This window comes from Chlamydotis macqueenii, chromosome 3, assembly GCF_036417535.1.
Source record: "Chlamydotis macqueenii isolate bChlMac1 chromosome 3, bChlMac1.mat, whole genome shotgun sequence".
In the NCBI taxonomy this organism is placed as follows: domain Eukaryota; kingdom Metazoa; phylum Chordata; class Aves; order Otidiformes; family Otididae; genus Chlamydotis; species Chlamydotis macqueenii.
In genome coordinates, this window is record NC_141558.1 from 73,956,561 (window position 1) to 73,978,315 (window position 21,755).

Here is a 21,755-nt window from a genome sequence, read left to right on the forward strand (position 1 = left end):
CATTTCTCATCAGGAAGTAATAATTTTATCTAGTTTTTGGTGACAATAGCGTTTTCTGGTTTGGGAGCAGTCATGTACATATGTTCACATATACTTCTTCAGAGACTGACAAAGTTGATTTAGAGTCAGAGAGACAGGACATAGAGAAAGGACACAGATTTCTATAATGGTAAAGAAATCATTTTTTCCCCTCAATTTTGTCAAAGGTAAAAACTCAAGAACAAAAGAGTTTCCAACTGCAATAATGTATAATGAGCACTAATGAACAAAGATAGAAGGTTGGGTCTTGTAAACCATTCACAGAGAAGATTAAGCAGCAGATCTGACTATAACCTTAAGAGTTTGTCATTCAGAAATCAAGCTAATCACTCTGGATTAGATTTCATAAAAGTACCAGATTATTTCACTGGTCTCTTTTTTTTCTGTGTGCTTCAGAGAAGACCCAGATGCATCTTCTAGAGAGCTCTCTTAAAGCTGTAGATTCTCTGAAAATCTGCAAAGCCCTTCCTAAGACCTCAATCAAGCAAACCCCTTTAGCTTATGTGTAAATATGTAATTGTTCTCTTTCAATGGATGACTCAAAGGAGTTCATACTGCACAAACAACAATTATTCTGTTCCAGGGCCCAGGGTAACCATGGGTTGCCCTGGAAGCAACTTTCCACCTCCATTTTACCTCCCCCCTTCCTGCCTTGGGCCCTCCCAACCATGCAGAAAATGTCTTGTAGCCCTCACTCAACTGGAAAACTTTGAGGCGCCACTTGGAGTTGGCCAACTCTTGCCTGCGATCTTTAATTGACCACTTTCTTTGACATTAGCTGTAGGGTTCTTCTGCTTCGTTTCCTTTCGAAGGGATTGTAATACTGGCCAGATTCACATCCTATGCAACGCTCAGTTTGTGCTTAGACAGCTTTTTGAGGTCCAGAGAGGAAAAATACATGGCAATGCAAAGGTTTATCAGATGGTTACAGCATCAGAATATAATTATTCAACTTGAAATTCAGCTATAAAGAAGCACGTTGATAGAGAGAGGGTAAACACACATGAAATCTGAACCCATCCAACTTTTTCAGTTCAGATTATATTAACTGCTTCCCTTTCCTGAGTCCTCCTTCCTCCCATGCCTCAGCCTCAAGCCAAATTTGTTGTTCATTTGTGCCCATGCAAAGAGCTTCTCTAGTGCTGCCTTGCCAGTTAGTACTGATCTCATTTGTTTTCTTATTCTTTACTTGTTTGTGAAAAATATTTCTTCCTCCACTCTGGGGGCACCCAAGGAGGTAGCAGTTAAAACTTGATACAGCAGTCTATTCCCCCATTTTATCAGATCAAAACCCATGTCTCTGTGAAGAATCATATTTGCAGTCTCTCATCACCGTGGAGATTAATTGCTGCAAGCACAATGAAGACTCACACAAAGTTTTAGCCATATCCATACTTAATCCTGCTGTTCAACACCCCTCGCTTCACCTACTTTCCTCCAGTTCCATTTACAAGCAATATTCTGCACAAGTGAGCAGCCACCTACCTACTACCACAATAATTGCACCTCTTCCATGCCTGAGGAGGCATTTCAGAGCCCCTTTTGCAATAAAAGCAGAGGTATTAAACTGACAGAAAAGCACTCTTCCTAGCCTACCATAGTCCTGGGAACCTCAGACCTGGTGCCTGTTCTCAATGTGTCTTCCCTTATGCATATTTAAAAAAAAAAAAAAAACAGAGGAAAGATCTAATTATTGGGATGCTGATCCAGATCAGATGTGAATCACAAATTGCAACTGGTGAAAAATTTTCTATTTCATGTGTAAACAGAAATGGAAAATAACAACAGTCTTTCAACTTCTTACTTTTTTATATTCCCCCAGGAGCCCTATGGTTTGCTATATTGTGTGTGTATATGTATGTTTTTATATACGTGTATATGAAACAGCACTTTTAAACAAAATTATTCTCTTTCTTCTTAGTCTAGACCCATGCAAACTGGCTCAGCTGTTAATGGACAGCTCTTAGTACAGCTTAAGAGGAGACCTCTGATGGCCTTCCAGACAGCTGGGAGATAGCTGAAGTTAAAAAGAAAGGCTCCATGTCTTGTGGATGGGATCCAGAGTCTGCGGGCTTATTTTGCCTCCCACCTCCTGGCTCTCGCAGGCTGAGCCCCTGGCCCACCCCATGCGCTGATCTCACTCCTGCTGAGAGCAGCTTGGGGTCTCCGATCTCCACAATGTCCCCTGAGAGGTCTGGTCAGATCAACTGTGATTTCCAGCAACCATCTGGGGAGATCAAGGCTGTACCTGCCCTTGTAGACAGTAAAAACCAACAGAGCAAGGATCCAGATTTGCCTTCTCCCTGCCCTGCTTTGAGGCACAGTTGGGGGAAAATTTCACACCTACACTTGTATTTCCGCCCTGATATATCTCCAGCTGTGCTGACTGTATTAAATTAAGTCCTTTCTAGCCCAGTGAGGTGCCCCTCTCCTCACCCTTCTTGGCATCAGCTGCCATGCTGGCATCCCTCAAATCCTTCCTGCTGTGCTGCATTTGCTCTCCTCCTCTCCTTCTCTCTAGGCAAGTGTGAAGATTCACAAAACGTGATGAGTGAGGAGCCATCCTCTTATCACAACCAGCTGGTGTTAATGCTGCACAGTCTATCCAACTCCCTGCACCTCCCCAGGTCACTTTACGCCACAGCCCAGCCTCCTTCCAAATAAAGATGTGCCTTGTGTGGCACATCTGGACACAGCTGTGGGGCCCTGGAGCACAGTTTCGGAGACAGATACCCTGGTGCAAAGTACAAAAGGAGCCTCCTGCCTTGTCCAGTGGCAGCTCCCGGCTTCACTCCTACCACTCTGCATCTTCCTGGGGTGGCCTTGGGCTCTGCCTGCCTCTCTCATGGCCTGACAACCCCACAGAAGCCCCACAGCAGGTCAGAGAACCTCCTGCCCTCCCATAGGGCCCAGCTGCGGTGTCCATCATCCACCTCAGGTGCCAGGACAGCGCAGTTAGATCACCTTCTCCTCAGCCCCCAGGCCCTCCAGACACCACTTATGACATGATTCTTACAAAAGCAAGAACTAACTTTTTCCACAACAAAATGAACAAACTCATGAGATTGACTTAGAAGCTGTGAGATTGTTCTAACTGTAAATGTATTAGGGGTGTTTTCGTTTGCTGTCTGGGTTTTCAGCATTCCTGGTTGTCTTTCCAAGTTTTCTATTGCATGAACAAGGATTAGAAACCATTTATTTCCCCTGAACAGCTGAGATTGTCGTATAAACACAGTTCCAGGAGCTGGAGCTTTAGGAAAAAAAAGGGCAAGAATCTCCAGTAAAATTACAAACATCAGCAATACTCTTTGTATTTGTGAAATCTTTAATGAGGCCCAGCAATGAATAAAGATGGAGGTAAGACTACAATGAGACCTGAGAAATCCAGGCTTGACCCCTTAATTTGCCACAGGATTTCTGTATCACCTCAGGGAAGTGAATCCTGCTTGGTTTCACTGAAGATGTTGAGTCTGCTTAGTTTGGCAAAGTCAGGAAGAGAGTGCTCAGCATCTTGCAGGACAAAGCACTCTGTGCTTCAATGTCCTGTATGTAAACCTCGCACGAAGCTACTTCTGTCCCTCTGCTCTCCAGTAAGCAGGTTGTTCCCTGCAGCAGGGATTTTCCCTGTGAACTTGACACACATTCAAAAAGCACTCAGTAACTATTAACCATAATTAATCCTCTACATTAATTTCTGCACCATCATTACTCTGAAGGAGTAACGTTTTGGTATGTAGGAACATTACATACATTGAAAAAGCACCAAATATTGACATTGCTAGATGAGTCTGCCACCAGTATATATTTCAGGGACCACGTGAGGACTGTGTACCTGGAGGATCCCACATGCAGCAAAGCAGCCAGTGACATGAAACTGATTTGCTAATTTACAACTAATAATTAAAAGGGCCTGTCAAGAAACCAGGAGTCCTCAGCATGTGTTTAACATTACTTCTGAGAAGGTCATTGCTGACTTCTCTGGGAAGGGAGTTCCGGAGAGTGTACAGTAAGTGCACAGAGTTTAAATGAGCAGCCCCGGCGCAGACATTTCACAGTCTTCAGGGATGCACAAACAATTCTGCCTCAGCAGTGCAGAAACAATGCCCTGTATTCACAAAGACTACAGGAACTTCAATATTGTGTGGAGGGGAGGTGGGGGCGAGGGAAGTCTTGAAATGCGGATAAATTGGTATTCACCAAGTGCCATTCCTTAATTTACAACAGTCTTTAACTTCTGAGGCAATTGCCAAGGTGCTCATAAAAAGAGAAATGATGAATATTCAGGATGTCTTCTGAATCCATTAGGCAACTGAGGATGAGGTCTCCATATGTACAACTTCTGCTGTTTTCACATGCTGGTAGAGAGAGTGCCAAGATGGCGTCAGGAAGAAAAATGGCTCCTTAAGTTGCCAATGGGAAGAGAAGAAAGGAAAAAAAAAAAGTGTATATCAAGTGTGTGGAAATGAAAATTTGTTTAAATACAGTAATTCAAAGTAAATGTACACTGCATGGCACAACATGACCCTGGCTTTCAGAGCTATCTGGCATGGCCAGCTCTGCGGACAGGTGTGTGTAGGATAACGGTCAAGTTAAAAGCAGTCGCTGAGTGGTTTTCTTTTTCTATGCCATCCCCTTGAAGGGTCTCAGACAGCCTGAGTGAATTCAACCTCAGGACAAGGAAAGGCTCAGGCTAGATGAAGAAAAGGAAAAGCTCAACCTACCGAGTATGAGAGAAGGGCTAAGTGTCTGCCCCTGGATGAGGAGCAAGTCAGCGATGGAACAGGCTTTCTCCTTCATTCTCTCCCCCAACTCCCTGTTTCCCTCCTTGACAACCTTTACCAACATCCCAGATAAGGTAGATGAGGCGCTTACAATCGCAGTCAGAACTGATGAGGAAAACATGCTGTCCAGCTCTTACATCCCAGAAAATATTGTCTCCTGGATGCCATGAATCACAGAGGATCACAGGCCATTAATCACCAAAGGGTGGAAGGAACGAGTTTAAAGTCATGTGTACCAAACACAGTCATTTCTCTGGGGAATCTCAGACCTGGCATGATTAATTTTGCTTTCTCAGGGAGGAATCACAAGAATAAATAATGCCACAGCCTCCTGAGTTCAACTGGTAGCAAGGCCAAGCCTCCCATTGAGGAAAGATATTGGTCAGAGGAGGTGCGGATTGCCACAGCAGACATAGGGCTGCATAATTGTGGCACTCCTCTGGTCCCAGAGTTGGTGTAAAGGTACTATTCGGTCCACTGGGTCTTCCCTGAAAGACTGTAGGGAGTCACTAAGATTCGCAGGGAAAGCAGAAGGGTGGCAGCCTTCATTGTCCCTGTCTGTTGGGGTTGTCAGTGTCCTGATCTGGTAATAACTCAGGTCTGCAGCCTGTCTCTGGAACCACTCTGGGTGCTTATGTGATGAGGCATCCCACATGCAGCTTTCTTGAAAGAAGGGGCTGTCCCCTGTGAGGCTGTATTACCTATGAGCAAGGTATAGATGTTGGTTACCTGCCTTTCCAGCCATGACCATAAAGTGTGGTGGGCACAGTGGGGGAACATGGAGAGGTCTCACTGGGGAAGTACTTGATGAATTTTAGTAGTCTTTTTTGCTGCCCTTTAGGCAAGTTAAGAGCCAACAGTTGCTGACCGTATAGTGCATGAGGCTCTACCACAGATAGCAGGTCATCACAGATCCATCTGCCTAGCTCAGGGACCTTCAAGTGTGTGGTTTATCCCTCTCCTGCTCCTAAGTATGGACGGGGAAGGAGGATGTCCCTCACACCTGACAGATGCACTACCTGCCTATCAAGAGTTATTAGATTATAGCCATGGCTACTTTAGTCACTTGCATAGCTGTTGGTATTGTTTCTTGTTTTTTCTACATCAGTCTCCCACCCACTTTAAATAAAAAATGCCAACACACATGGAGCAGAACAAGCAGTTGATTTAGTGAAGACAAATACAATTCTTCAGACTCACAGATTATCTAGCTACAGAGTTTGAGTTCAGTTCAGTTCAGAGTTGAGTTTTCCACTCTTTGCAATTATTTACAGAACACTTTGTGTTCACACAGCTCAGCTTTCTAGGGTGCTTTTTGCTTTTTAGAACTGTTTTTTCCAACCAATCACTCATTATTTCCCATACGGGACTGGTCACCACTTCTGGTCGGGCTGTTCCTAATCTATGTTTAAATGAGTGAAATATGATATATGAAAGAGGGTACTTGCGTTGTTAATCCCCAGCATTTACATTCACACACGAATACCTTGCCCACATGCAAGCATGGACATTTGCAAGAAGAACAATGAGAATGTGGCAACAGGCTGAGCAGCCCCCCATTTGAGTGTTTGCAGGAAGCTGTCAAAAACGAAGAGAGTGGTAGAAACACGCTGAGTCCAGAACATCTCATAGAATGGTTCTATGGACAAATTCCACAATTGTCTTTCCTCCTCCCAGTGCGCTCAGCTGCAATCTCCAGGAGTGCACAGGGGCATGGGCAACACGAGCACATGCTTTTCCCACTGCTTCGAAGGTTAATATGAATAATGTTCCCCAGTCTGTTATTGTGGAAATACCAGCGATCATCCTGCCAAAGCAAGCCAAAGAGTTATAGCCTGACATTAACAAGAAGGGACCAAACAAAGCATCTCAAAGATGGCAGAATAGCACCACTGCAGTGACTAGCAGGATGAAATAGCTCCAAACGATTTTTCCCCAATCTACGGTCAGCAGTCATCCCTTATGCAGCACTCTGAGGAGTTCAGCAACACGACGTGTTCTGGGCTCGCAGCAGGAGAGGCTGCACTGAGGCATACAGTTCAGCCGGTGAGCTTCAGTCTGTCAGTGGTGTGATTAGCCATGGTCTGAGAAGGTAGCCAGCAGTGTCTGCATTCCAGACCACAAGTAAGAGTCTTTTTCACAGTTCATTGCATTGCAATGAAAATTAATTTTCCTTCATCATTTTATTCTTTAAAAAAAAAAAAAAAGAGAGAGAGAGAGACTTAACAGGAGGGAAAACCCACAGGGCACTTAGCTGAAGGAGCTCTCTGAAAGAGGCTCTAAAGATGGAAGTCTTGTCTGTCATCTCAGCTGCTAAGTAATACTAGTGGTGGGACTCTTGGAAAAATTTATACAAATTACATTGCAGAAAGGACTGCTGCAGAGATGTTTCTGTGTAGTTTTATGGTTGCGGTGAAGACCAGTGGGCATTAAACTTGTCTTCAGGGGTATAATTTGGGTAAATCTCAACTTTCAAGTCTTCGGTCCTTAAATTTAAAAGGCAGATTCCCCACTAACCACTGTCCTGCTTCCAGATCTTGCACTTACAATACTGTGTGCAGGTATTTGTGCTACCAAAAATCATGGCAGTTTTTCCAGAAGTGTCTATCCAGAATGGTTGGGTACGTATTTTGGAAGCTATGATGACTTTCCAAGGCCTTTCTTCCCTAGGAAAAATGAAAAGCACTGGTTGGAAACAGAACCTCTGTATACTTTTCCCTTGCTATAAATACCAGCTTCATCTATTTTTCTCTTTTTTTCCATCAAGAAAAATAGCATTTCATATGAGTTATTGCACATGTTGGATGTTGCCAGTTAGGACTAGACTATTATCCTGTTGCCTGTGTATTCTTTAACATTTGTTGTCATAGTTCAGGACATTTCCTGCTCCAGTTCTACTAAGTCATTTCTCATGGTTACCTACAATCAAATTCAGTGAACAGGCCCAGGTCACTTACAGATTATCAGTGCTGTTGCTAGTGTCCATCACTTTCATTCCTCTGTCATGGAATATTCAGGTCCAGATGTTTATAGGAAGATGAGTGCAGGACTCCAAGACAAGCAGAATGAGAAGACTGAAGGTCTCTGCATTTCTACTCAATGCCAACTGCAGCAGTGGAGACTTTCCACATTGTCATGTCAAAGCACTTCAGCACTGACCACCTACAGGAAAAGTTAGTGGTTTATGCCTCATGATCCTCCATGCTCATTCTTCTTTCCATGCCTTGGCTGGTTTTACTCTTAAATAGAGAAACATTATAGAGTCAACTGCAGAGAACCATCTGAGTTCCTTTGCGTCGATGAAGGGCTGACTGTGACACTGCTGGGCCTTAAATCTCTGGATTTAAGGGATTCTGTTTAGAACAAGCTTGGCTTATTAAATGACAAAGTCATCTATTCAAATGCAATGCGCCTAAGCTTTTTCTTTCTTGAAAGAAAAGACTTCAACTTCAATGGAATTGCATTTGGTTTACACAGGTGTGAGAGGGAAATCAAGTAGCATATAGAAATGTTTTCTTTTGAAATATTTTTGGTGAAAAGGGGCAGAAAAAAATCTGCTTTTAGACCAATGCAAACATTTTCATGGAAATTTTCATTAGGGTTAAAATTTTCTGGACAAAAACTGGAAATTATTTTTTTTTCCCTGTAAAATAGTTTGATTTTCAAAAATCCCACGAACATTTAAATGGAAATCTAAATATTTTTACAAAAAAAAAATTAATTGTATTTTTAAAGCTTTGGGTTTCCATTTTTTTATCAAAAATTTAAGTTTTTTGTCAAAAATACTTAGAAAACTAACTTCTTTTTTTCAAAATTTCCCTTAATAGCTTTTTTTAAGCAACTTTAATAGAAAGATTAACAGGAGTATGAATATGAAACCAATAAAAAACTGTCACAACTGAGCCTGACAAACTAACTGTGGAGTTTAGCATTTATGAAACCCAGGATGAACATGAGTTGTTTAATCTATAGGTTTAAGAATTAAGACATTTCTGCTAACATACTTCACAGAGGGGCAAGTGGAGGGCAAGGGGAAGGTTTTTCCTGAATTTAGACTTTATACATCTCACATTAAGAAGGAAGTTAAAGGGGAATGAAGGGAGATGGAGTGAAAACAAAAAGGGAACACAAGCAGTAGCCATCTGTATGTTTTGAACGCACTCAAGTTATTGATGTTCCTAGTATGATATACCAAATAATCATCTAGCCCATGGGTTCCAAAACTGGGACACGTACCCTGATGTCAGATGAGATCATGGCAAATGAGACACAGCCAGGCCATGGCCACATGTGCAATTGTAAAATTCTAAGTTCTGCAGCTGCCAATTCAATATTTGAGTACGTGGCAGCTCATGAGAAATTCCCAGGATTACAGTGCACACTTTGTCCAAAACAATTGGAAACCTCTGATCTAGCTACTGTGTATATTTAAGAATATGATGGAGATACTCTGGAACTGAGTAAACAGGGCAGTAGTTAAGGCTATATCTCTTTCTCATTTTTCACAGCAACAAACAATCTGAATAAATGCCTTCATTTAAACAGTAATTCAATACAGCAAAGTTCTGAAGTTTCCTTCACCTAATGGTAACGCCATTGCCTTATAATACAGAAGAATAAAGAGTGAAACTTAGGAAATAAAGAGTAAAGCCCTGAATGGAGGCCTGAAGATGTGATTTTCAAAACCAACTCTTCCAAATGTGAGAAGCTGTGACTCTTTTGTTCATGAATCAGTTCTCTAGAAGTACCGTTAGAATTAGTCATGATAAAACAAGAAAGCACAGTTGCACAAGGACAACAGAGGGTCCAGTCTGAAGATGGATCAACCCTAGGGGACTTTAAGAATATGGCTCATGAAAAAAGAAAATAAGCGGAGGAGGACATCTGCACAGTCTCAACCTAAGACTAAACAGCTCCATCACAGTCCTGCTTGCACTTGGCATTGCCACCCAGCGTTGGTCAGGATATGTGGGCACACTGCCAGCTATCAGCAAGTAGTGCTGGCTGACTGTGGTGGGGACCAAAGACACCCTAGACTTCCTGGACATACCTGGCAGAAACAAGAGGTCGCTAAATTTGTTACACAACCTCTTCCCCTGGTCATACCAGGATAAAGGTAACTAGAATTCAAGTGATCTCACAAGCTACAGGGTGAGTGAATGTGACAGGAGCAAGAGTGGGTAGAAACCATTTGGACGAGAGTTAAAAATAAACTGGAGAGTTTTCATTTGCTGTGTTGTATACCCAACAAATATTTTTTAATAATATAAGATTGATTACATGCTGTTATATTCCTGAAAATTTTTGTAACATCATCCCAAGAGGCAGGCCATGACTGCTTCGCTTGCATTACATTGACCATAGCAAAAAGCACTGAAATCATCATTTATGTTTTAAAAAGAAAGAAGTCATGGGGAAGAAACTGAAAAGGGAAGAGAGGAAATAAGAGTCATCACGCCATATCTGTCCCAGAAGAACAAAAATCCAGAAGCTGCTTTCTTTCAGGGAAAAGAACCAGGAAGGAAGTTTTCAGCAAAATAAGGACAGCGAAAGGGAGGTCAGGCTTCCCCCTGAGCGAAGAGGGAGAATTTCTTTCATGGGATTGCTGTCTGAGTCTAACAGGAAGAGACTTAAGAGGTTACATCTGCTAGGGCTCCCCAAGAGATCACCGAGAGTTGACTTGACTGCCCTTCAGCCATCTACACAAGGAGACATGTTTCCCCTATCAGCCAAGAGTATAACAAGGTCTAGTGACTGCAAGATGAAACCAACAGAATTAAGGCACACCGGTTATAACAGGGAGTGCTTTCAGCAACCTCCCTAGATGCATGGCAGATTCTCCCATAAAGTGAGACCTCTAAATCAAGGCAATGTAATTTGAAGGGTAGTTTTTAACTTAATCTAAGGGTGCAGATATTTATGCAACGTTTATTAAATTAAAACTTATGACCTTTTTTTTGACGGGAATCTAAATTAGACAGTCATAATATAACCATTTCTTCTGCCTTAAAATCTATAAAATTGCAGAGGAACAAATCTTATGTTGTTGTCCTTTTGCAAAAGATATAATAATCCTTCTTTCGCAAGAAGATTTTGAAGCATTTTATGAAACATTAATAACCCCAAATATGTGTCTTCAAATCAGGCAGCTGAGGGAAAGCCCAAATCTCTCAAAGCTGTGTCTTCTTCTGTGAACTATTGATGCAATTCAGAAGCACTTAGTCTGTAGGAGCCCAAACACATTTTAACGTAATATAGGAATTGTCGCCAAATTGTTCTGTTATATTCTAGTATCCTGAAGTAAGTAGAAAAGCGACAAAGAGATTCAAGGACTGTAACAGAAATAAATGGAAACAAGGGAAAATAAATTAAAAGATTCTGCCTTTTTGGTAGAAAGAGGATACAGGTAAGAGTTGAGTTCTCCTCATAGAAGTCCCATTGGCCCTGATTGCGTTGGCCTCCCTTCTACAGGCCTAATTATCTCCTTATGTCACAAAGATATTTTAGTGACCCATTCACAAAGCTTTAGACTCAACAAAAATATGTATTTTTTTTCTTTAGGTCATTCAATTTACTTAGTGTAACACAGACTTCAGGATGGTCACTACCACAGTCATCCCCCTGGGCCCAAGGGCCAGTCAGATGTCATCATCTTAACAGAGAGGAATTGCTGATCTGAACATCCCTTCCCAGAGGGCTATGGGAACTATGAAACAGACTTGAAACAGCAAATCAAGAGTCCTCAAAGTATAGCAAAAAATCCCTCAATATTAAGGAGAATAAGGCTGAGGATACAAACCCAGTCCTAATCTTGCAGGCAATACCAAGAGCTTCCTATGTTTCTGGGCAAAACTTGTCCACTGACTGAAGGGCATTGGGAATAGTACTCTTATGTAATGGCTTTTCCGTAATTACCCAATATTAATTTCTTTGCACCTTTTTCCTAAATCCTCTAGTCTTGGCTATTGCTGGTACCAGGACACAGACAACAAGGTGGTTTGATTTTCCTATTCATCTCTTCTTCCTTTTGGCTCTTCTTTGGCTTTAGGTTTGGAGGGAGACTGTGTCCGTCTGGGTGTTTTGAAAGGGCCTGCTGAGTGCAGATTCTACTGCAAGTGTCATCGTTATTTTTGCAATTAGAGTGATTATTCTGTGCTCAGATGCCATGCAAGAGAATGAAGTATAACTGCAGAGACAGCTGGCAGAAAGCCTAATAGATTATAGATTACACAGTGTCAGAGACACAAGCAGTATTCATCTTAAGTAAGATTTTAATACTTTTAAAAGCTGTGATAAATTATAAAGAAAAGTAATATAAAATGTGGGATAAAGTGTGGGCTCATTTTACTTCAGCCTCTCTACCACATGGAGACCAAAGGAGAGGGGGAGAGAGGGTGAATCATGGTTTTTACTGCTTGGCTGCAATGTCAAAATTGGGTTGGTATAAAATATTTATGACATGAGAGAAAGAAAATCTGTGAATTACTCAGAACTTAATGTATGTACTCTCAATGTGCTTCACATTTTCTTTGGTTGGGGATAGCAGAGTGGGGAATTGAGGATAACTTGTTTACTGCCAAACAGCTCTCCGTAGTACCTAGTTTTGTTATGTATTAAAAATCACGTCTGGGGCCAAGAATGCCGGGGCTGGAATTAAAGACAAGAACACACAATAACTTTAAGTAATGGCAGAGAGATCTAAATAGCACACATCAGCAGAAAAGAATGGGGAAACCTACAGTACACTGACTTCATTGATACCCCATTTATCAGCAATTACTGACTCCATTAAAGGCAGAGTTTACAGCAGACAGAGAAACAGAGCCTAAAATATGTCCCAACAGATGGACGGAGAGTGTCAGTGATGCCGTATTTCAAAGGCATCTGTAACTTTGTTATCATTGTACATGGAGTCAGAAAGACAGCGAAAAACACTGGAGTAAGGGCCAGCAAATGATTTACTTGACCCTGCATGGGCAGAACTGTCAGCGAAAACCTCATTAATTCCTCAGGTCATTCTGGAAGACATTAATTTGGTTTGGACTCGGGACGAAGGGAGATTTTCCAGACATACACCAGGAATTATGAAATCTCTATAGCCAGAAGAAAGTATGTCCAAATCACTTTCTGCATAAATCAAGCTGACTTTCTGAAGAAGGATAATATGCCTAATCAGGGGAGTTATGGAACTTCTTGTACTTATTAGACAGAAAATAAAACAGTATTTTATTTGATAATCAGCTTGGGGAAACTTTTTTTTTCTTTCTTTTACTGCTGTCTTCTCTTGCCAGAGATGTGTTGGAAAAAAAAACATTTCATGCGTGAATAATTGTGAGTGCTGTGATATTATTTGTGTGTTCGTGTGGGGATATGTGGGTATGCACATATATATATATATATATGGGTAATAGATGTGTATCATTTTAGTCAGCCGGCTGTATTTACACATCTTTTGGCCTTTTACCTCTGTGCTGCAGAATGCCAAGTACCATCACCTTCCCTCTCCAATTCTGTTTTACTTACCTTAGCCAAAAGCAACTGGGTAAACAAGAGGGCAGGCAGAGCAGAGCTTCTCCTAGGGAGACAGCCCTCAGGCCCTGCTTCTGCTCCTGCACAGTCCCTCCTCCAGCACAGCTCCCACCAGCATTGAGGGAACCCTTGCCTCAGCCAGGACTGATCAAAAACAGGGGGTCAAGCCTGCAGGACTCAGTAGAAATGCGTCTGGGGGTAAGCAGGAGCACCCTTGAGCAGAGGAGCTGGGAGTGACAGACTGAGGTCCCAGCTATGGCTTCTCCAGTCTGGCCCTAAATCTCTGAGACAAAAAAAATATGGTCCTGGAACAGAAAAGTGCCAGCTTGGTGTCCCTGGCTCAGTGGCAGGGAGCTCCGGACACAGACGGGGTGAGGGGGAGCCTCCCCTCCTGTCTGGCTGGCCTCTGCTGGTTTCTCTCCCATAGCAGCCCAAAAAGCCCCCAAAGTCCCTGCAAACAGCCAGGAGCTGCAAGAAGTCATCCCACTAACCCCTCCCCCCCCCCCCCCCCCCGCAATACATGCTTTCCAGTGCTTACACATAAGCCCTTGCGGCACAGGGTATCTTCCTCCATAAAAGATGCATTCATCATGTTTAGAGAAGGGTTATCTCTCCCTGGAAAGAACATGCATTAGTACTTTTTACTCATTCAACACTGGACACTCCCTATCAACAACAGCCTGCCGAAAGGGGAGAAAGAGGTGAATTAATCACAGGAAGAGACAATTTAAAGGAGTTTGGCTATAAAATGGAGTTCATTAGGAGGCCATAATGTATTTGGGACTAAGAAGCTGCAATTTCCCCACCTCTGCTGTCCCAGTCAACAATAAGCAGCACTAATTGCATTGACACCGCGTCGCAGGATGACTACCTACCCTCTTAACTCCTTCCCTGGAGCGGTTCCACAAAAAGTTATTTCACCTATTGCAAATGCAAGGTCTCTTTCAAGATTCTTAGCTCTTTATCTCCTTGGATTGAGAGAAAACAGTATTAAGTGGTCTGCAGTTTTCACTCTGGAGCTAAGGTTGTAATAATAACCATGTTACTTGGCTCTGAGATTGCACTTAGAGAGAGATCTGAAAGCACATTTCAAGTGTGTATGGTACAGACAGCATATCGCTATAGGTGCAGAACCAAACGAACCCCAGTTGGGAACACAGCACAAAGCACTTTTTCCCATCTGTCCTCCAGCATATGACAGTATCCATTTTCTCTGCTTTTTCTGATTTGGCTTGTTAAAAAACATATTATGTTGGCTAATATTTTTTTTCTGGTTTAAGATTTCTCTCAAGTTTTGTTTCATGTTATTATTATGCAAAACAGCTCTATACAAAGCACTATTGAAAACATTGGGCCTGTAGGGGATTTGGTCTAGGGCAAAAGGAGAGGTAAAACAAGGATTGAAATACATGAGTGACCCAAGTCTGTGGTTTGTGCAGTGCTGCACATCTGGACTCTTTTTGATCGAGTCAGAACAAGCCAATTTTTTCTAAGGCTAAATTACAGTTCAGTTCTTCGTCGGGATGTTAGCTGGTGACCTTAGCTCTATGCAGCACACGAGAATCTAATACAAAATAAATATTTCTTTTGGGAAGCCTTTGCTGCCCATCAACTGCAAAAGTACCACAGGAGGCAACTCGACTGAGGGAAACTATTTGCTCGCCCATCACCTATGCGCTTTCACTGGAGAGGGTCGTGTTCTTGCTATTACGAGGGCGGGAAGAAGTCATTGCCAGCCCAGCCTAAGGGTTCAGGAGTAGGTAGCCTTGAGAAGGAAGACAAGCAACTAGGAAACATTTTGTTACGAGCAAGATAAGTCTGTGAATTCATTTTTGTGTATGCTCAGACAATCTCTCTAACAATGTAAAGAAACTGAAAATAAAAGTGAATTATGTGCAAGACCAGTTTATGTTACCAGAGTGATAGAAACTGGTCTTAGCATAAACAAAAATCAGACAATGGGAAGGACTCCGCTCAGTTGTGATAATTCACTGCCTGAACGCAGCAGAATACATATTTTTAAAGAAAATTACCATGTTTCAAATAACAATTGAGGTTAATTAAATATTAGCAGATGTATTTTCTACTCCTGGCACTCTCTGTGGTGTCTTTTCTTTTTTCTTATTCTCTTTTTCTCCCCTCTTCTCCCCTTTCCTCCCTTTTCCCTTCCCTAGTTCTATCAGCATAAAGACTGAACCATAGCTAACTACTTTCAGTTTGGTTTCCATTCAATTCCTGATTAATTTTGCTTTCAGAGTCTCATGTTCAACACAATGCTAGAAAATCTAGGTTGAAAATATGGTAATAACATGTTTGCTTGTTGGTCTTGTTTTTAAATATTTCCCTGGGGATTTGTAACAAATCATAAAAATGTTTTCTACTGGTCTTAAATATTGTAAAAGCTTATTTAATTTAATCAAAACTTAAATATTAAGCCAAACTTCATTGCACAATGTGTTCCTTTAATGGAAAGAGCTAATGAAAAACACACTAGGCCAAATTCACTCTATTTTCTTCACCAGGGAGATATTTGCTCCTTTATTACTAAGGATCATTTGTTTTGCTTCATTTTGCTGGGAACAGTCTGCAAATTTGTATAATCAGACCGTGTTCTGCACATATTTTTCATGGCTATTCTGAAGCAGTCTTGTCCTCATTTCTACCCCTGGAATGACTCTCTTTTTGAAATGTGAATCTTGGCTGGATGACTCACTGGGACACTAACTTTATCTTCATCTGTTTTACAGTAATTGGACTGGAGCAATTTTTGTAGTTGTATCTGAGATTGTTTCCTGCTTTGAACTCAGCACTCATACTGTCATGTGTTAATTTTAGTGATGACACAAACTAGACTCTGGCAAATAAAAGTTATTGTAGTCAAATACATGGCTCCCATCCAAATCTCTCTTGCTTTATCTTCAGCAGAGTAACTGCTGCTTCATGCTATGAATGGACTAAAATCAAATAGAAATATTCACCACAGTAACTTGCCAATAGAACGATGTGTAGTATCACTTCTTTTACTATGTGGTAGGGAATTTTGTACAGCTATGTTCTGCTTAGGAAAGCTTGAAAGTCTCCTATCTCGGTTACAAAAGGACATTCATTCTGTAAGGAAGGAAAAAAAAAATTGAATGTTCAATGTTTTAGCTTTCATTCAGGTAAAATCCATCCCGGTTCAAAAAGGGCACAGAAGCATGTGCTGGAAATCAAGTGTGTGCTCAACTCCTGCTGAAGCCAGGTAGATTGTAAGCATATGCTGAAATGCTTATTTAAATTGGGTCCTTAATTATTATGTGCTATGAGATTGAACTACGTTTCATATTATTCTAATACATCTGTATTTATATATGTGTGGGTGGGTGGGTGTGCAAGGATATATGTAAGCTGTTCACTAAAGAACATAAAAAACTAAAAAAAGAATCCCTCACACCCTTCCTTCTAAAGTGGCAGATTATTTGATGTTTTTGACAAGCAAGATTTCAATGTTTGGTTGAAACAGTCATTTCTTTTTCAATTAAATGAAAAAGAATGGGAATTTGGTTTTACTAATCTTCCTGGTTTTGCAATTCAGGTGTATTGTATGTGCACCCATGGCTGCAGGGACCCCAGCCCATCCTTGCAGATTTTGGTAGAGTGATCCAAAACATCTCGTTAAGCCAAGTCCATCTCTACTTGCATCTGAGTTTTTATATGAATCGGCTAGCATTTGAATTCGTATCTGTTCTCTAATTCTGGCAATTATTTCTATTGTTCACATATATCAAGTTTAAAGTTACACATATCTACTGTTAACCTGCCTAACTGTGGATTTTCTCCATGATAAATCTCTGTCCCATCGGTTTACTAACAGAATAGCTCCACAGAGCTTTATCTGATACCACTGGCCCATGTCCTACCAAGACAAGCTGATGTTTCTGATGTTGTGTAAATGCAGGAAGCTAATAAAATGGGGCAGGACGGGAGGCGGGGGTGTTAACAAAAGATCTTAAATACACAGGTTAAAAATGTTTTATAGACTGTCAAACATAAGCTAAGGAGAAAATGAAAGCTTTGAGGAGGGATTTGATTTAGAGGGGCAAGATATTTGGCTCCAAGCAGAGAGAAGGAGCAGGCACAAGTGAAACAGCATGGGCTGTCCCAAGGAAAGGACAGAAATATGGTCCATGAGGAAAGCAGCCCACTTGTAGGAAATAAGGGAAGATGAGGCAGAGTCCTGGGGAGGTTTACAAGGCTGGAAAGTGGTTTTAAATTTAATTCAGGAATGGGTAAGAAGGTGACAGGGGATGGGAGAATGTGATCCTATTTCTTAGAATGAGAAATAATCCAGCCATAAGAGTCTATATCCACTAAGGTTATAAGAGAAGGGATTTTTTTTATCTTTTTAAAATAAAAAGAGGATTTGCAATTGCTGAGGTGTAAAGTCAGGTCTGGTATGGATGAATTACTATATTACTTGCACGATAGTGACAGACCTACCAGCAAGGAGATGCAGCCAGGCCAGAAAAACTTGGGATCGTTACAAGCGTACCTTCAGAGACCATCACACATAGCTGGGCATCATGCAACTCCCAGGGGAAATCAGTCCACTGCATCACATCCAGAGGCAAAGCAGAGCAGGGAAAGAGTGGTAAGAAAGGCACAGAAATGTAAGCAGCCTTGCAAAATCAGTGAATGGCAGATCTAGGGTGATGTCCTGATATCAGGCTCTTGCTCAGCAGACTGTCTACCAGCGCAGGTAGCCCTCACAGTGCTGTGGTGACCCCAGGACATCCTCCAAGACTTGCTGAAGGAAAATGACCAAGACAGAGGGTGACTCTGAATTCTCCTGGTGCACCTTAGCTCCCATCTTCTTGCTGATCAAAGGATTGTGTTGCCCTCCATTTACTTCTAGTTGTAATTTGAAGGTCTGCCACATCCATCCTGTGGGCAGATGGAGACAAAGCAGTGGCAGAAAAATCATATCCTGAAGCAGAAAGAAAGGACATAAATGCTCAGAGGGTAGAAAGTACTTGCATGAAGGGATATACTATGTACCATCAATTAGCAAATAAGAAGCCACTGTCAAAGAACAAGGCAGAAAAGAGACTTTCTCTGCTTGTCTAAAGCCAGACTTGGAGCAAAGGCTAGGATGCTCATGACTCCGGGGTTCTGCAACTACCCTCAGCAGTTTTCTTGCTAACTTTGTCCTGATTCAGTATTAGCAGTTGCTGCCAGTTCCCATAAATGTATCTCCCATATGAGACACGGCACTCAAAGCCCAGCTCCAGTCCTATTACCCAATAAGCAAATAAATACATGTTGTCGTAAGGTTTTATCACAGCTGGGCTCAACCAGGATGTTCAGCAAAAGCCCCCAAGACGGTTGGTGCAACGCTGTCTCTCTTAGCATGCAGAAAGCAAACGACTGCAGGAATGTTTTATGTTTCTGTTCCATCCCTGAAGTTTCCTGTTGTTTAGAAACCTCCTGGATACAAGGGAGATGAATTATTGATATGCCAGCCTTGGGAAGGAAAAACAAGGCAAGATTAGAAAAAGGGAAGGGACCTTTGTCTGGAGTAAACTGTATAAAAAAAACCCAGGACATTCGGTTCCCAAGGAGCCATACACAATAAAGAGAAGTCAGACTACTATGGTCTGCGTGGTTTATAAACTACTAATCATGGGTGATTCAGCGCATACCTCTGGCTTCGCTGTGTGCACGGCTGCGCAGCCGCACGCGGGGAGTTGCCCTCCAGCAGCAGGCAATACCGGGAGATAGCACCATCTCCCCTAAACACCACTCCCAACACACAGCCCTGCCACCAGGCTGATGTCAAGGACCTGGGTGCAGGTGGATTGCGCAGCTGCAGCAGTGATCTGTGTGCTCAGCTGGCATCACAGCTCTGGGCAGAGGCACCATGAGCACATTTGGAGCCAGGGAAGGTGCAGGCAAAGTCCCAAACACACAGGATTTCTCTGCTGATCACTATGCTTTGCCTACGTGGATCTCAGTGGGGTTACTGTGGGCGTCATGCATGGTCTCCAAAGCACCCGTATTCATCAATGGGGATGACACTTCACCAGTCGTCTTCCAGCAGTGTGCCAAGCACTCGGAGGCTGCTCACCCATCCAAGGTCCTCCCTTCCAGTGGGGTTGAGGACAGACCCTGTGTGACAAGCTCATGAGAAAAAGAACCGCCCAACCATGCAAAAAAAACCCCATCTGGTGCAAAGTTGGTCTGGAAAACGACCTTCTCAGTTGAAAGTGCTCTCCAGCAGGTGCATCTCCCTAAGGTGATGCCACCGTGTCTTCACCAGGGCCTCTGGGGTTAGGACAGGGGAGTGAGGGATTAATCTGCCTTGCTAATGCCTTGTCCTGCAAGAACTCTCATTTATGGTTTGATGGGACCCATCAGCTGGGACTGAGCACTTCTGCATGATTAACGTGTGTGGCATTACACCGCTGATATCTCCCTACTTCTCTAAAGATCCTATATATGGCTCACTACCAGCCACTTCCCCCTCAGCTGTGCACGCTGAAGACAAGCAGGAAAGTTGCAAAAACACTTGCTCACTCTTCCCTGTAATTATGTCCACACTGTTCTTAGAAAGTAAAGAGTCACGCTCTAAAACTTGGCAGCATGTCAATATGTACCTGCGGCACTTGGGTCTTCCCACCATCACGCCTTCGAAATCCCAGAGCAGCCACAGGGGCAGCGGCGGAAGCGTAGGAAGCAGAAAGGAGACTCACTGTGGGTGCTGAGCTGCAGAGGGGTCACCTTGCTCTGCCTTGGTCTTGGAAGGCCAAAACATAAATTAGTCAGACTGAGATATTTGTGACTGATTGTTGTAGCTGGAGAATATCTAAAAGATGCTGTTTGCCTGGAGGGAGAAGCGAAGAACTGATCTTTCAGCTCACTGACAAAACCAAAGTACAAGAGAGGGGCACAAGAGGGAAGGACTGTTTGGAGAGGACCTGAAATATGCCTTGGTTTGGAGTTGGAGGGTTTTTTTTTACAAAGCTGAAACATTGGAGTAAAAATGTTTGAGTTGAAGGCTGTATTTTGATTCCTTCATGAACTTTCAATGTCATCCTCAAGCAGTTTCAATAAAACTGCAGTAAATCTGAAACAAATATAGGTTTTGAATAATGCTATTGAAAGGTTGTCTTTAAAATGTCAACATTAAATATTTCAATGTTTTTAGACTTCTTTTAACTACAGCAATTCACTTCCCTTTATAGCAATTTTGTATTTATCCTAAATACGTGTTCACCAGTGGAAAAAAAAAATGTGGCCGAAAATTGCTACCCTGCATTATTTACCAGTACAAATTTTCAGATGAAAAAGAATCTTAACAAAAATAAATGTCATCCAGCAAATAATTTATTTGATTTCATACTGTTTATACGGATGGACAGGACTCAGAAAGTACAATGGCATCCCTAAGTTCAACAGTGAGCAAAAGTGAATGGAAACCTCTTCCTATAATGGGATAAAAGATGTTTTAGATTTGCATTGGCCTCCAAGTCTACCAGTAAGATAAGGAGCAACCTTGACAACACAAAGCCAGGGTAGCCAGCACAGCCAGTTTAAAAAATAAGAACTGTTGGTCAAGAAGTTTCCACATTTTTGTCTGAATTTTTCACTGACCATTTGTTTTCTTTCTGAGTTAAAAATAAGGAGGAGCAACACAGATACTGAGTTTTATCAGCTTCTAAGTGTTTGATTTAGTAACTCTAAGGACTGCTTTCGCGTGTGTTTGTTTATATAAAACAAGTACCTGCATGCATTGTGAAAGAGTCTTTAATCAAATAGTTTGTTTCCAATTTACTGTTTTTTCCATAGTGCCAATGCCCATTGTCACAGTGAGTTGGTTGATGGTGCCACCTTTTGCCCCCAGTGGCAGCGCATCTCCTCCACACTGGAGGAAGCAGCCAGTAAAGCCATCAGCCAGCCCAAATGCCTAACCATCCTCCAGCAACTTCATCTACAAGCCCTCAAAGAGCTTGACAGCAGTGACAAGTGTCCACGAACCCAGCATCAACAGAGCAGGATACAGCAGGACCAACAAGAACAGCATCTCTGCTGTTCAACCTGAGGTCTGGCACACTCATCGCCTCCCCGGTGCGGGTGGTTGACCCTCCACGTCCCCCATCACCAGCCAGGGCTGCTCCTGGCCTCCTGGCAAGGCCTCCCACCAAGCAGCCAGCGGTGGCGGTGGGCCCTCGCCTGCAGCCCTGGGAAGGATGGGCTGCAACAATCCTGATTAAGATAAATGGGGCAGTGCAGATCAGCAGACTATCTGAGGTGTCCATCACTTACCACTTGATTAGCTGTAACAAGCTGTGGATGAGTCTGCATGGAGGAGTTGCGCTGCTTAATTTGTTGGGCCAGTCAGGCTTGAAGACCACAGAGGAGGCAGCA